We start from the raw sequence: 15,067 nt of genomic DNA, 5'->3' as shown, positions 1-15,067 counted from the left end.
GTGCAGCCTGCTCTGAATCTTCAGAACATTGTGCCTGTAAAAGCATATCCTGAGGTCTGTCCAGGAAATCTTCAGTTTCTCTTATGCAACGCAGGGTCGATATCTGTTGCTCCAGACCTTGAACCTTCTCTTCCAATATGGAGACCAGCTTGCACTTTGTACAGACAAAGTCGCTTCTGTCCTGTGGAAGAAAGACAAACATGGCATATCCAGTGCAGGTCACAGAATCATAGATCATAGAATCACAGAATATCAGGGTTGGAAGGGACCTCAGGAGGTCATCTAGTCGAACCCCCTGCTCAAAGCAGGACCTAATCCCACAACGCTCATCTGTGACCATTCCGGAAATCCTTCTCACCTCTGCTGCACTGCAGCCAGGTACACAGGAAACAGCCCCTCCCCTTCTAAAGCCCCGGGAATTTTTGATTTCCCATTTCCTGTTTGATCAGCATTGGGAGCATGCCAGCTTGAGCACAGCTAATCATGGAGACTACACGCCCCAAACGCGCTCCAGTCTGGTCTGCACAGGAGGTGGTGGATCTCATCGCTGTGTGGGGAGAAGAGTCTTTGGAGGCAGAGCTCCGATCCAGCAGAAGAAACGCTGACATCTATGCAAAGATCGCTTGTGGAATGGGGGAGAAGGGCTACACGAGGGACAAACAGCAGTGCCCTGTGAAAATAAAAGAACTTCGCCAAGTAAGGCAACAAAGGCGAACAGTCATTCTGGTGCTGAACCCCACACATGCTGGTTCTACAACGAGCTGCATGCGATTATCGGGGGTGACCCTACCAACATCCCCACAAGCAACGTGGATACCTCACAGGTGTGTGAGTCTAGGGACAATAAGGAGGACGATATGGTGAATGAGGAAGAAGAGGAGGAGGAGAATGAGAGATAGGCGAGCGGTGGATCCATTTTCCCTGAGAACCAGGTAATATTTTTAACCCTGGAGCCCTGTGGGTCGCAGGACATCATGGTGGCTGACCGTGATGCCGGGGAAGGCACCTCTGGTGAGTATACAATTACAATCAAAGTCCAGTTAAACTTTAGTGGGCACACACATTTGGTTGTATTGCATGTTTACTGTGAAGAAAAAGCCAGGTGCAAAGAGGCTGCTCCAGCTACGTAGGGGGTGGCTCCCAGAAAAGACGGTTTATGTGGACTGGGATAGTCCGGGACTCCTCCATGGATCTCTCTAGGAACCTCTCATGGAGGTACTCTGCAATCCTTTGCAGAAGGTTTCTGGGCAGGGCAGTCTTATTTCTTCCACCATGGTAGGACACTTTCCTGCGCAACTCCTAAATTAATTCTGCTGGCATCACTGCGGTACCCAGCATAGCAGCGTAAGGACCGGGTCTATACCCAGACGTTTGCAGCATCTCCTTCCTTTCTGCCTCTGTTACCCTCAGGAGACCGATATCGCATAGGCTTGCTGAGGGGAAATGCGGGAAGTGCTCATTAAAAGTGCTCTTACACGGAAAAAAAGGGCATGTAGACCCACCCCCTCACATTCCAGATTGCTAATGTGCCTTTACTGTGCTCGGCCTGGGTCGGCAAGTAGTTTAAAGTGGCTGATAGGGGACTGGAGCCCCACATGAGAGATTCCGCAATTTGGGAGTGAAAACGTTCCCCCCCTCGCCCCATTCGTAAACAGCTTCCTGTGGTGCTATGGGGAAGGGCCATTGTTCGGCTAGCTACCTCTTCTCCCAACATGAGCCTGCCATAAAGTTAATTAAAAGTGCGGTCACCCATGAGCCAAGGCGGGGTGGGGGGGGCGCTACTCACCATGGCTGGAGCAAGAAAACAGCACAGGGAACAGTTACGGATTCTGATTATGTTATGGCTTGCACCCACTGTAATAAGGGTTTCTTTTTTTTTTTTAATGAAAATGGCCTTGCTATGAAAACATTTTATTCATGTACAATGGCTCCTTTATTTTTTCCTATGACTGACAGCAGGAAAGTTTTCCTTTGGCGAGTCCTCAACATCTGAAAGCAGACTTTCCGTGATTAGAAGGAGGAGAAAGAGAACGCGGGAGGACATGTTCACCGAGATAATGAACGCCTCCAGGACAGCTGACACAGAGCTGACAGCATGGAAGATTTCACTTTAGACATGGGCATGGAGAGCAGGAAAGCTTCCAATGAGCAAGAGCATGCGGTGCAGGATGAGATGCTTCGGATTATGAGGAACCAAGCAGACATGTTGAGGCATCTGGTTGAACTGCAGGAACAGAAGCAGGAGGGTAGAGTCCCTCTGCAGCCTCTGGTGGTCAGCCAGCCAGCATCGCCTGGCACAGAATCACCCTCCCACAAGCTTTCCATGAGGTGTGGGTGAAAAGTCCAATATCCCTTTCACTTAAATCAGGGTGGGGAGGGTACAAGGAACAGAATGTACTCATTCACAGACCTTTGATGGTCCAGAATGCGGTGTTATGTTACACAGCTGAAAATGTTTCTCCCGTTCCAACTTTACAACCCCTTTTCCCCAAGGTTACCTTTTTTTTTTTCTGTTCTCCCTCTTTACTTATGTTTGTTAAATAAAGTAAATGGATTTGAGAGATAAATGTTCTTTATTGAATAGAAGCAGTGGGCTTGAGCAGGGGGTTGGCTTTACAGAGACAGTGATACAAGGCAGATGAAGGTTTGGGAAAGCACAGTGCAGACAAGCAGCTCACATTACTGTGACTCATAATTGAAATGGCTTTTCAAAGCCTCGCGGATATGTAGCGCCGCTTACTGTGCTCTTCTTATTGCCCTGGTGTCTGTCTGCTCAAAAATGGCTGCCATGTGATCTGCCTCAACTGCCCACCCCTGTGGAAAATTTTGCCTCTTTTTTCACAGATATTATGGAGCACACAGCAGGCAGCTATAACCATGGGGATGTTCTCTTCACTAAGGTCCAACCTTGTTAGTAAACTTCTCCAGCGCCCTTTTAAATGACCAAAGGCACATTCAACCACCATTCTGCACTTGTTGAGCCTATAGCTGAACCGTTCCTTACTGCTGTCCAGATGGCCAGTGTATGGCTTCATGAGCCATGGGACCAAGGGGTAGGCTGGATCCCCCAGGATAACTATAGGCATCTCAATGTCATCAATGTTAATTTTGGGGTCTGGAAAGAAAGCCCCGGATCGCAGCTTTTTGAACAGACCTAAGTTCCTAAAGATGCATGTGTCATGAACCTTTCCCAACCATCCTATGTTGATGTTGATGAAATGCCCCGTGATCCACCAGCACTTGCAACACCATTGAAAATTATTCCTTTCAGTTCATGTACTCTTTGGCAAGGTGGTCTGGTGCCAAGATGGGGATATACATGTCATCTATCGCCCCACCGCAATTAGGGAACTCCATTGCAGCAAAGCCATCCACTATGTCCTGCACATTTCCCAGATTCACTACCCTTCATAGCATAAGCCAATTAGTGGCCCGGCACACTTGGAGCACAGCAGCTCCTCCAAATTAAAAGGAGTACTTGTGGCACCTTAGACACTAACAAATTTATTTGAGCATAAGCTTTCATGAGCTACAGCTCACTTCATCTGATACATTCAGTGGAAAATACAGTGGGACCTAGAAGTTACCTACTACAGGACAGGCCCAACAAAGAAAATAACAGAACGCCACTAGCCATCACCTTCAGCCCCCAACTAAAACCTCTCCAACGCATCATCAAGGATCTATAACCTATCCTGAAGGATGACCCATCACTCTCACAGATCTTGGGAGACAGGCCAGTCCTTGCTTACAGACAGCCCCCCAACCTGAAGCAAATACTCACCAGCAACCACACACCACACAACAGAACCACTAACCCAGGAACCTATCCTTGCAACAAAGCCCATTGCCAACTGTGTCCACATATCTATTCAGGGGACACCATCATAGGGCCTAATCACATCAGCCACACTATCAGAGGCTCGTTCACCTGTACATCTACCAATGTGATATATGCCATCATGTGCCAGCAATGCCCCTCTGCCATGTACATTGGCCAAACTGGACAGTCTCTACGTAAAAGAATAAATGGACACAAATCAGACGTCAAGGATTATAACATTCAAAAACCAGTCGGAGAACACTTCAATCTCTTTGCTCACTCGATTACAAACCTAAAAGTTGCAATTCTTCAACAAAAAAACTTCCAAAACAGACTCCAACGAGAGACTGCTGAATTGGAATTAATTTGCAAACTGGATACAATTAATTTAGGCGTGAATAAAGACTGGGAGTGGATGAGTCATTACACAAAGTAAAACTATTTCCCCATGTTTATTCCCCCATGGTGCCCCTCCCCCCTGCTCTGTTCCTCAGACGTTCTTGTCAACTGCTGGAAATGGCCCACCTTGATTATCGCTACAAAAGGTTTTCTTCCCCCCCCTCCCCGCTCTCCTGCTGGTAATAGCTCATCTTAAGTGATCACTCTCCTTACAGTGTGTAAGATAACACCCATTGTTTCATGTTCTTTGTGTATATAAATCTCCCCACTGTATTTTCCACTGAATACATCCGATGAATTGAGCTGTAGCTCACGAAAGCTTATGCTCTAATAAATTTGTTAGTCTCTAAGGTGCCACAAGTCTGCCTTTTCATTTTGCGGATACAGACTAACACGGCTGCTACTCTGAAACTCCTCCAAATTGATTCCCCACTGACCGGTAACTATCTGGCATTGCAAGCTTCCAAATAGCGACTGCCACTCGCTTCTCCACTGTCAGAGCAGCTCTCATTTTTGTGATGCTGAACTGCAGGGCAAGGGAAAGCTCTGCACAGAGTTCCTGGAAGGTGGCCTTCCGCATTCGAAAGTTCTGCAGCCACTGCTTGTCATCCCAGACCTGCAAAACAATGCGGGCCCACCAGGTAGTGCTTCTTTCATGGGACCAGAAACTGTGCTCAACAGAGTGCAGCTGCTCTGTGACTGCCAGGAGCAAATGTGGATTGTTTTTTCAATTGCTTGCAGCAGGGCTGCTTGCAGGACATCACTATGTCCTGCGTGGCGGCCCCTACTTCAGCTCTGGAAATACTACAGGAGAAGGCACAAGGTGTTTGAGATGCTTACAGCAAGAGTGCACAGCTGAGCAGGCTCCATGCTTCTGGGATTATGGCGTACGCAGGGCGGTTTTTAAGGCACAAAAACCACTGGGTTGTTTGCCGTTGAGCACAGTGCATCATGGGATGCCGACACAATGTTCCCATTCTTCCCTGCAACAATGTTTTTGTCCCATGACACATTGCACAAACTTACCAGAACACACTGCAGCAAGTTGCACTTGGGATAGCTACCCACGAGGCACTGCTTTGTGCATCCCTGCAGGCACTGCTAGTGAGGATGCACTCCATGGAGACAATGAGCATGGTGTGGCCACGCACAATCGACTTAATTTGGAAGCTCGAGGTCGAATTAGATAAAGTTGACTTAATTTTGTAGTGTAGACAAGCCCTCAGGCTCCATGTGTCTCAGGAGCTTTTGAACAATGCACCCAGCCCTTTATTTTTAACAAAGCTTGGAGGTGGGTATTAATTAGGTAGCACTGGTGGGTTGAACACAGCTTCCCCCGACACTTCCCCACCCCCAGAAGCAACAGTGAACATACACAAATCAAAATGAGTCTGTTATTCAGATGAAACCATCTCACAAGAGTGAGACTGTGGGGCCAGATCAGTAGCTGGTACAAATCAGCATACTCCATTGAAGTCTGGGGGCCAGATCCTCAGCTGGAATAAATCACTCTGGCTCCACTGAAGCCAGTGGCACTACTCTCATTTACCCCGTTGAAAATCCAGCCAAGGATCTGGAGTAATTAATCACCCGCCCACCCAAAAATCTTTTCCCCCACCCCATCCTTTCTTGGTATCACCCTTTCAACCTTTAAGCCAAGTCTCCACCCCTCTAAACAGAACTGCCTTCCTCCCAGAGCCATCCCAAGTTCTGTCTGAGTCTGCATTCCCTGTCTGTATCCAAAGAGCCTTGCTGATTTTCCTTGTTGGACTCTAAGCCCTAATCCACCTCACAGGGCTGGGAGCACTTCGTGTGATGTGACAGATGTGAAACCAGCTGGGGAAGCCCTGGTGCTGTTTCAGGCAAGCAGCAAATAGAAAATAAATGCAGCCTGGACCATCTCCCTGCCAAAGCAGGATTGCTGCCAAGCTAGACGTTCTTGACTCTTTTAGCCTCTCTGTATAAAGCAGCGTTTCCAGCCCCTCTGCTCATTTTGGTTGCTCTTCTCTGAACTCCCGTTTGTTTCTATCGCCTTGGTAACAAGGTGCCAAGAACTCATGGGAATCAGATAAGTGTGATTCTACCAGCACTGTTTAGATGGAGACAACTTACTATTATTTGTGTTACAGTACCGCCTCGAGGCCTTCACTGAGATTAAGGCTATGTGCCGTACACACACACAGAGTAAGGCTATGCCTACACTTAAAATGCTGCAGTGGACATGCAGCTGTGCCACTGTAGCGCATAACTGTAGACACTACAGCAATGAAAGGGGCTCTCCCATCGCTGTAGTAAATACACCTCCCTGAGAGGCAGTAGCTAGGTTGACAGACGAATTCTTCCATTGACCTAGCACTGTCTACATAGGGACTTAGGTCAGCTTAACTACGTGGCTCTGGGGTGTGGATTTTTTTCACCTCTGAGTGACATAGGTGGATCAATCTAATTTTCTAGCATAGACCAGCCCTGAGAGACAGGTCCTGCCCAAAGAACTTGCAGTCTCAATTGACAAGAGAGACAAAGGCTGGGGAGAGGAACAAAGGGGAAATGACTTCCCTAAGATCATTCAGCAGGTCAACGGCAAAGCTGGGAATATAAACCTAGTCTCTTCATGCCCAGGATGTCATGCAATCCACTAAATCATGTTGTCTTCCCCTGCTTTCTTGTTCTATTATGTTCAGGACCCTACCAAAATCACGGTCAATTTCATGGTCATAGGACTTTTAAAATCGTAAATTTCATGATTTCATCTATTTAAATCTGAAATGTCATGGTGTTGTAATTGTAGGGGTCCTGACCCAAGAGGACTGTGGGGCAGTCAAAAGGTTATTGTAGGAAGGTTGGCTGCCAGCCGGGCACCCAGTTCTGAAGGCAGAGCTGCCGCCAGCAGCCATGCAGAAGTAAGGATGGCATGGTATGGTATTGCCACCCTTACTTCAGCACTGCTGCCTTCAGAGCTGGGTGGTCGGAGAGTGGTGGTTGCTGGCCAAGGGCCCAGCTCTGAAGGCAGCAGCGCAAAAGTAAGGGTGGCAATACCATACCATGCCATCCTTACTTCTGCATGGATGTGGCGGCACTGCCTTCAGAGCTGGGCACCCGGCCAGCAGCCACCGCTCTCCAGCCACCCAGCTCTGAAGGCAGCGCAGAAGTAAGGGTGGCCATACTGTGACCCCCCCTACAATAACCTTGTGACTCCCCCACCTCCTCTATTTGGGTTAGAACCCCCAGTTTGGAAAACGCTGGTTTCCCTCATGAAATCTGCATAGTATAGGATAAAAGTACACACAAAAAACAAATTTCACAGTCCGTGACGTGTTTTTCATGGCCGCGAATTTGGTAGGGCCCTAATTATGTTGTACCTAATGGCTAAAGCATGGGCTGGGACTCAGGATCCCTGAGTGCTATTCCTGCCCCTGACACTGGCCTGCTGGGTGACAGTGAGCAAATCATTTCAACCGCTCCATGCCTCAGTTTCCCCATCTGTAAAATGGGGATAACAACACTGACCTCTTCTGTAAAGTACTTTGAAATCTATGGATGAAAAGCACTTTAGTGTATAAGAGCTAGATATTATTATTGTTACACTGTATTCACCTTTTTTGCTGTCCTGTCACATGGCAAACTCTTGTCTAATTTCCTGTCCACTCACACTCCTAAATTTCTTGATGCTTTGTTTTAATCAAATTACTTATCCCGTTAAATGTATTAGACTTCATTTCTCTACTCCAAGTCTCATTTATTTTTATTCTAATCTCATGAAGTCCCTTACTGTTTACATCTTTTGCATGAATGAGTCAAGTTTTTCAGTGAAAGCCTTAAGAAGCTCAGTCTCTTTAGTTTATACAAGAGAAAGTGAAAAGGTGACTTGATCACAGTCTATACATACCTACATGGGGAGAAGATTTCTGATGGTAGACCGTTTATTAATCTAGCAAAGACTGCAAGATCAAGTGCCTGGAAGTTGAATCTAAATAAAGTCAAGTTGGAAATAAAGTGCAAATTTGTTAAAATGATGTAATTAACCATTGGAACAATTATCCAAGAATGTGGTAGATTCTTCCATCACTTGAAGTCTTCTAATCAAGAATCAACCAGAAGTTATGGGCTTAATGCCGGAATCACTTGGTGAAATTCTGTGGCCTGTGTTATACATTAGGTTGGATGAGTGGCCACTTATCTGTGATTCTATAACCACTGCATTCACCCATTTAGACAGTCATTTCTCATTCATACCTCTCCATACATTAGAATGGACAGGGCCTGAATCTCATCCTACTAAGGCCCCTTTCTGTCATGCCAGCCACAGCCACTTTAAGGCCTATTTACATTGCCAGCATGATGATTGTAAATGGACCTTTGAATAAACGAAAATCAGCACAACACTATCCAAATATAAATTCATCAATAAAACCAAAACAAATAATTACCTATCCACAATCATAAAAAGGAATTGAGAGTGAGATGTGCTTTACTGTAGCTTTTTTGTTCAGCGTTTGCAATGTCAAATTGAAGTTAGAAATGACAGCACTGTGTGATTGAATGGATCAAAGGTACAGTTGGAGAGGAGATGACAATTGGTTTTGGTATAAAGGGATAACTCAGCTGTGTGCCCTCATATATTTGCCCAGCTCTCACCCTTTCCCCAGCTCTGTTTATCATAACCCTTTCTGAAAGAACGTAATCAGAGCTACATCTCCTTTATAGTGCCTGGGTGCGGATCGCTTTGATCACTGTGAAGCGTGGCATTGTGCTCATGATCACTAAACCCCACCTTTGAAGTTGGGGGTGGACGTGCTGCTTTGCTGGGAGAGTAACAGAGAGAACTTAAACACTTTTGTTTTCTTTCCAATTGTTGTCTGTCATGCGCAGAATAACAAGTGCAAGCCAGGGGAAGGAAGAAGGAAAGATTTCAGTGCTGCCTGGCTCCCAGTGTCAGAGAGTGAATCCTGGCACACAGCCTTGCGAGAAGGGCAGGGTAATGAATCTTGGCATTGACGCTATGCTTATCCCCCCTTCTATCTGAATCCTGGGCAAGTCCACACTGGAGCCAGATTGGCTGCTGGCGTAACTGGGAGCAGTAGTTACTAGCGTGTTCCATGTCATGAAATCGCTTCTTCACAGCGCCGGTGCTAGCAGATGACACTGAAGCCCACAAAGCAGCATCCTGGAGTTTCACACAATCGCTAAAACTCTCACACTGAGAATGGCTCTCTGCAGTTTTTCCTAGTGGCCCCATTGAAGTTACCATTTACCTCAGCGGAGGGTCCAACCCAGCATCTCCACGGATCACATTTGGTAAGTCAGGGCTCCCTCTCTCTGGGCATGGTTCAAACAATTCCCATTGACTCAACAGGCTTTGGCGCAGAGCCTTTGCAGTGAAGTGAATGGGAGTTGAGGGAATTCACTATCGTGCAGGACAAAGCCCTATACGGTTGTTTTCGGAGCCATGTTCCCCAATTCTCAGTTATACTAAACCCTGTATATGCCATGCTGACAGTGTAAGTGATGTACCATGCTCCAAGGCCTCATTGCACAGTCAGAGAGGTAGGAAAGGGCTTTACCATTAAATGAGAATCAAGGCTGTAGACTTTTTATGTCACAGCCCAGGGGTGTGTTGTGAAAAGGATGTTGATCAAAGGTTCTGATGCAGCTGGGATTCAGAGGGCGGTTACCTTATAAAAACCAAACACAGCCCGCTCCTATGACAATAAAGAGAATGATAATATCAGCTTCTTACATGGGACTATCCATCCTTTAAATAATTGTAATTTGTAGCGTCTCATGGTATAACATCATGTGCTGTGGTCCTGGCATGTCAGCCATGCTGTGCTTTTCTTTTCAAAAATCAGTTGTTACATTTGTCATCACTAATTACGCTTGCACAAAACCATCCGGATAAAGGGCGGCAGTGTAGCTCCCCCCCAGTCTTTGTGAAGTTTCCCCGCATTAAATATTTAACTTTGTGCTCTTTTTAGACAGACACCCTGGAAACCACAGGCAGCTTCATCTGTTTTAAGGACAGTAGGAGTCTTCTTTTTTCAACTGCAAAAGTATAATGATGGCATAAAGCAAGAGCAGTAACTTCAAGAAGGCGGCAGCGCGGAAGACAGCATGTAGATACACGCGCATAACGTGTGTGAACATGTGTAAGTTAACAGGTAGACATACACATTACACGGGTGAGCATGTGTATAGTATATGTGTATATTAGAGCTGGTTGAAATTTTTCACCTAAAATATTTGCCTGAAGAAACACTGGGTTTGTCAAAAATCAAAATTTTTAGAGGAAAATGTCGATGCCCATGACACAGAAGGTAGTGTTGCCTAGTGGACAACGCACTAGACTGGGTCTCAGAAGACCTGTGATCTATTCCCAGCTCTGTCACTGGCCTGCTGGGTGACCTTGGCAAGTCGCTTCACCTCTTTGTGCCTCAGTTTCCCCATCTCTAAAAAAATACTCCCTTGGAGCTGTGTATGAAAAGCCCTACATCAAAGCTAGCTATTGAAAAATGAATTTACTATAGCAGGAAAATTTTGAACAAAGATTTTGTACAGTTGGAATTGACAATTTGAAAGATTGAGTTTAGAATCAACATTTGGACATTTTGAAAGATAAAAAGAAACATTTTGTGCCAGCTAAAAATGTTGAAATTATTCATTTAGCCATTGCAGAAGCAAAATTGTTCTGATCTCTTTGTTGCATTCAGACATTGGCTATTTTGACTTTTTGTCTGGTTTGGGATGAAGACAAATGCTGAAATATCACAATTTCCCACAGGGCGGAAACTCGGTTTTCTGAAAAGCTCTGTACTGAAATATGATCAACAATGAAAAATGTTCTTCTCAATAGAAAACCAGGGCAATTTAAAAATAGGAATTCTTTTCCAACTTGTCTTGGAAAATACTTATGGTTCCCCAGCCAACCCTGGTCCTGATGAACTGCATTGCTGCAGGCTGGCTCTGACACCTCCCACCGCGGGTGGCCAGCTAACTCTGGGGCTCCTTGTCCTAGGTGGGTGGAGGGCTGTAGTTGGCGTGCTGGCCCCTGGTGCTGTCAGCCCTGGGCTGGAGGTGGGATGTGGCAGGAAGCAGCCAGCCTAGCTAGGTGCCTTGCTGGGGCTGCTCTGCTCCCTGGCTGGGAGAGCTCTAGTCCCAGGGTTCTGGCTACAGGGATTCGGCCTGCTGCTCCTTATTTGGGAGAAGGCAGGAGGGGCTCTAGCTACTCATCCCTGCCTTCAGGGCAGGTGCTCTGCCTATTTGTCCAAGTCTATGGCCATGGGCAGGCTGAGGGTTGGGGCAGGCCTCGGAGCCTGGCCACGTCTGAAGAAGGCAGAGGCCAGCACAGTGCAGCAGCAGCCTGGGCAGGGCTCTCTATGTGGGAATTCACACAAACAGGCTGAACCCTGCTTGACCTGCACCACTCAGCGGACACCAGGAGCCAGGCTGGGGGCACTGCCCTACAGTGCTCTCAGTGCAGCCTGTCCAGCCCGCCACTCAGGCCGGGCACGGCAGGCTCGGCAAGCAGCTATGATTGAGAGCACTCTCAGCCAATCAGATTGCAAGGTGAGACACTGCACTCAGGAGATGAGGCCTCACTGTGGCTGCCAACCTCAGCCAACCAGCGTTGTGATTGAGGTGAATTCTGACTGGGCGAGGAAACTGCCACTCAAAGGAAACCTGGTCATCAGCTAACTGCTGAGCACAGGCTGTCTCACTTGCTGTCTGATTGGCTGAGAGCTCTTCCAGTCACACTCCAAGCAGGAATGTTGGGCTAGCAAGACTGTATAAAAGCACCAGTCTCCCATGGCAGTAGTGAGGCTGTGGTGTCAGGGCTCTGGCTCAGGGAGCTGTTTTTCAGGTAAATCATTAATTTCAAAGCACGTCTTATTTTTGTGTCTGGTTGCTTGTTTGGAAGTCAGGAGGTGACCTCTTTGGTTGCCATGCATTTCCCCCTTGATCAGTTAAGGGATATTTTTCACTGGTGGGGTTTTGTCATCTTCTTGTGGCACAAAACTTAAATAAAGCCTCTGTAAAACAAGCAGTAAGTTGTCCTAAATGGCAACCACCTTCCTGGGAGCAGCTGTGGAAACTGAGATGGGGCTGTCATCCGTTGTAGCTACTGTCATCCCCTCCTCCCTTCACCACACAGTTGGCTGTGGTCAGAGATCTGTCAGTCTTCCTTCGGGCATGGAAGTGCCATGGCCTCTCTGCGATGTCTGCAGTGCTCTAGTCCAGCAGGGTGGCTGAGCTGATGTAGCATCTCTGGGTGAATGATTCAGGGGGGAGACTAATGAGGAAAATGCAGGGGATAGGCAATGGATGTGGGGAGATATGGTGGGAGAATGGGAGTGGGACAACCACCTCTCTACCCTAGGCAGGAAGGAGAATAGGATGGTTTGCTCCCCAGCCCTAGGGGAGAGGGTCAGGGTGTTTTCTGGGGTCACTGGCTCCTCTTTTGTAAGAGCTGACAAACAGGCATGTTTCCCTCCATCAGCCCAGTCAGATGCTCAGACTCCACCCACAGGATTCACTTTCCTGACTTGTCCAGTCCCTTTCTATACTATGATTGCTCTCTAAGGCCAGTTTGGGCTAAGCCACTAGATGGTGCTTTTGCAGCCCAGTAATGGAACAAGGAATCACCTCCTGGGCTAATGATGTTGTGCCTGATTGGCAGAGGTGTGAGCATCTGCAGCTTCCACTGACATCAGCAGGTGAGTCAGACCCTTTAGTTTAAGTGAAGCCTTCTCCTGCTCGCAGGGGATGCTCTGAAACGCTCTTGCACCTGGCTGAGGATTCAGCCACGCACCAGGGAGCCTTGCCTGGCTCTGACAGCAACGTGCCATTCCAGGCTCCTGGCAGAGTGAAAGGGTTGTGAATGACAAGCCACCATGTATCATGTCTCTGTCACGTTTGTTGTGCAGGCTGCTTTTCAGGTTTTTTTTTCTCTCCGTTCCTAATACATCTTGTTCACTGCCATGGGACTGGTTTCAGATGGCTCTTTGGGAATGTGCTGAGGATGGGTCAGAGGTGAAACTACCAGCTCAGAGTGGTGCTTTACAGTGGGCCTCCTGTGTGCAGATCTAGCCTCTAGGGCAGATGGGTGCAGCAGAGGAAACATATTGGTCCAACCACTGCCTGCTCCGAGCAGAAATCTGGGCTCTTGCCTAGTAAGTGAACGAGCTACAAGCCTTTAGTGCTGGCAATGTGAGAAATTAGAAAAGAACAGCTACCAAGTCACCTGTGTAAAAGATGCCCCTGCAACGTACTAATTTACTCTATCTATTATGGAGGTTGTTAGACTGGATGAGCATAGAAGCTCCCTCCTGGGCTGACAATGGGAGTCTCCATATGCTTTGAAGGGTTTGATCAATGGCTTCCTCTTTCAGGAAGTACCATGTTAAAAATACACAGTAAAAAGACCGTAGCATTTCAGAGACTACATACACTATTAGGCCATGTCTACACTAGGAGCCCTATCCAGCATAGCTGTACTGCCACAAATTCAGTGTTGTTAGTATAACTGTATCTGCAGTTGAGGCTTTCACCAGCACAGCTATGTCGGTCAGGGAGTGCACCTATTCCCACCCCTGACTCACATAACTATGCTGGCAGATGTTTGTAGTGTAGACATGGTCTCAGTAAAAGAATTCTTTACAGATATTTGTGAATTATGACACAGCCCACCTGTGAAGTGCTATTGTTCCCATTGGACGAAGGGAACTGGCACACAGAGAAACTAAATGACTTGCAAAAGGTCACTAAGCAAATTGGGGGGAGAGCTGAGACAAAGAGTTAGGTCTCTTGACTTCCATCCATACGGCTATTCTTCCCCTACAAAATACGCATAGTGCCACTAAATCTGTGCAATGAGATGCTGTATGTTCAATAATAAGTAGTGCAAAGTAAAGCAAACTGGAACAGTGAACTCTTCTGTAACAAAATATATTTGCAATTTCCCCTTCTGGTGCTGTGCAGTGTTAGGACCCTACTGTAAAACTAGAACAGGACCTACGTTTTTCAACTGAAATTTTCCTGACAAAGAGGAGGGTTTTATCACAATCTAAACGTCCTCAGGAAAATGCAAAACACTTTGTTTCTAATCAACACTTCGGGATTTTGAAATGTCAACGTTTCTAAGCCGAACATTTTGATTCCAATTGACATTCACTTTTAGACATTTCCAAAGTGAAATCTTCTGGAACTTACTGATGTGCAAAAAAAAATGATATTTTCACTTTTCATCCTGTTGCAGGCTGAAGACAAAAGGTTGTAAGACTGGAATTTCCTAGGGGATGAACATTGCATTTTGTGAAAAAGCTCTAATAAAAATGTGTGCACACATACATCCCACACAAACATACCCGTATGGTAAAGCTTGAGAGCACGTCCTCATTGCAGCAGAGAGTGCACGTACACTTTTGCATTCTCAGAATGAAGGAACTGAAGAGGTGAATGGGAATGCTTGCACCTCTAATGACCTGATTTCAACCCATGATTCAATTGTAGGTGCAAACTGCAGGTGGAAAAGGGAGACTGCTGACTTCGGCTGAATGCCTTTGTCAATTTTTGATCAAAATTGACATTCCTTCAGAATGTACTGATTTTTGACAAATCAGCATTTTCGGATGGAAACACGTCTAAGGACATTTTTCCAACCAGCTCTTGATCAGAGAATCTCTGAAATCCTTACTGATGATGGGTATAATGTGATACCAGTCGGCTCTACAGCTAGGCAATGCAGAACATAGGTAGGGTCCTACACAGGGAGGTTCATGACATCACAAAGTCTCATAACATCAGAGACCCATTCTCCAGTGTATGCTTCCTTTATGCTGAGGAGGGGGT

General features: G+C 46.7%; 1 long non-coding RNA gene across 1 annotated transcript; it reads left to right on the top strand.

Moving 5' to 3' along the window:
- The first annotated feature begins 12,052 nt into the window (after positions 1-12,052).
- Positions 12,053-14,627, top strand: LOC122465843. The gene is made up of 3 exons (XR_006290943.1): positions 12,053-12,080; positions 12,839-12,933; positions 14,475-14,627. It is a non-coding gene; the product is annotated as an uncharacterized LOC122465843 (long non-coding RNA).
- Positions 14,628-15,067: the final 440 nt, after the last annotated feature.

The sequence above is a fragment of the Chelonia mydas genome, chromosome 5 (assembly GCF_015237465.2).
Source record: "Chelonia mydas isolate rCheMyd1 chromosome 5, rCheMyd1.pri.v2, whole genome shotgun sequence".
Lineage (NCBI taxonomy): Eukaryota > Metazoa > Chordata > Testudines > Cheloniidae > Chelonia > Chelonia mydas.
Note: the sequence above shows the minus strand (reverse complement) of the source record. Positions and strands in the feature narration are given on the sequence as shown.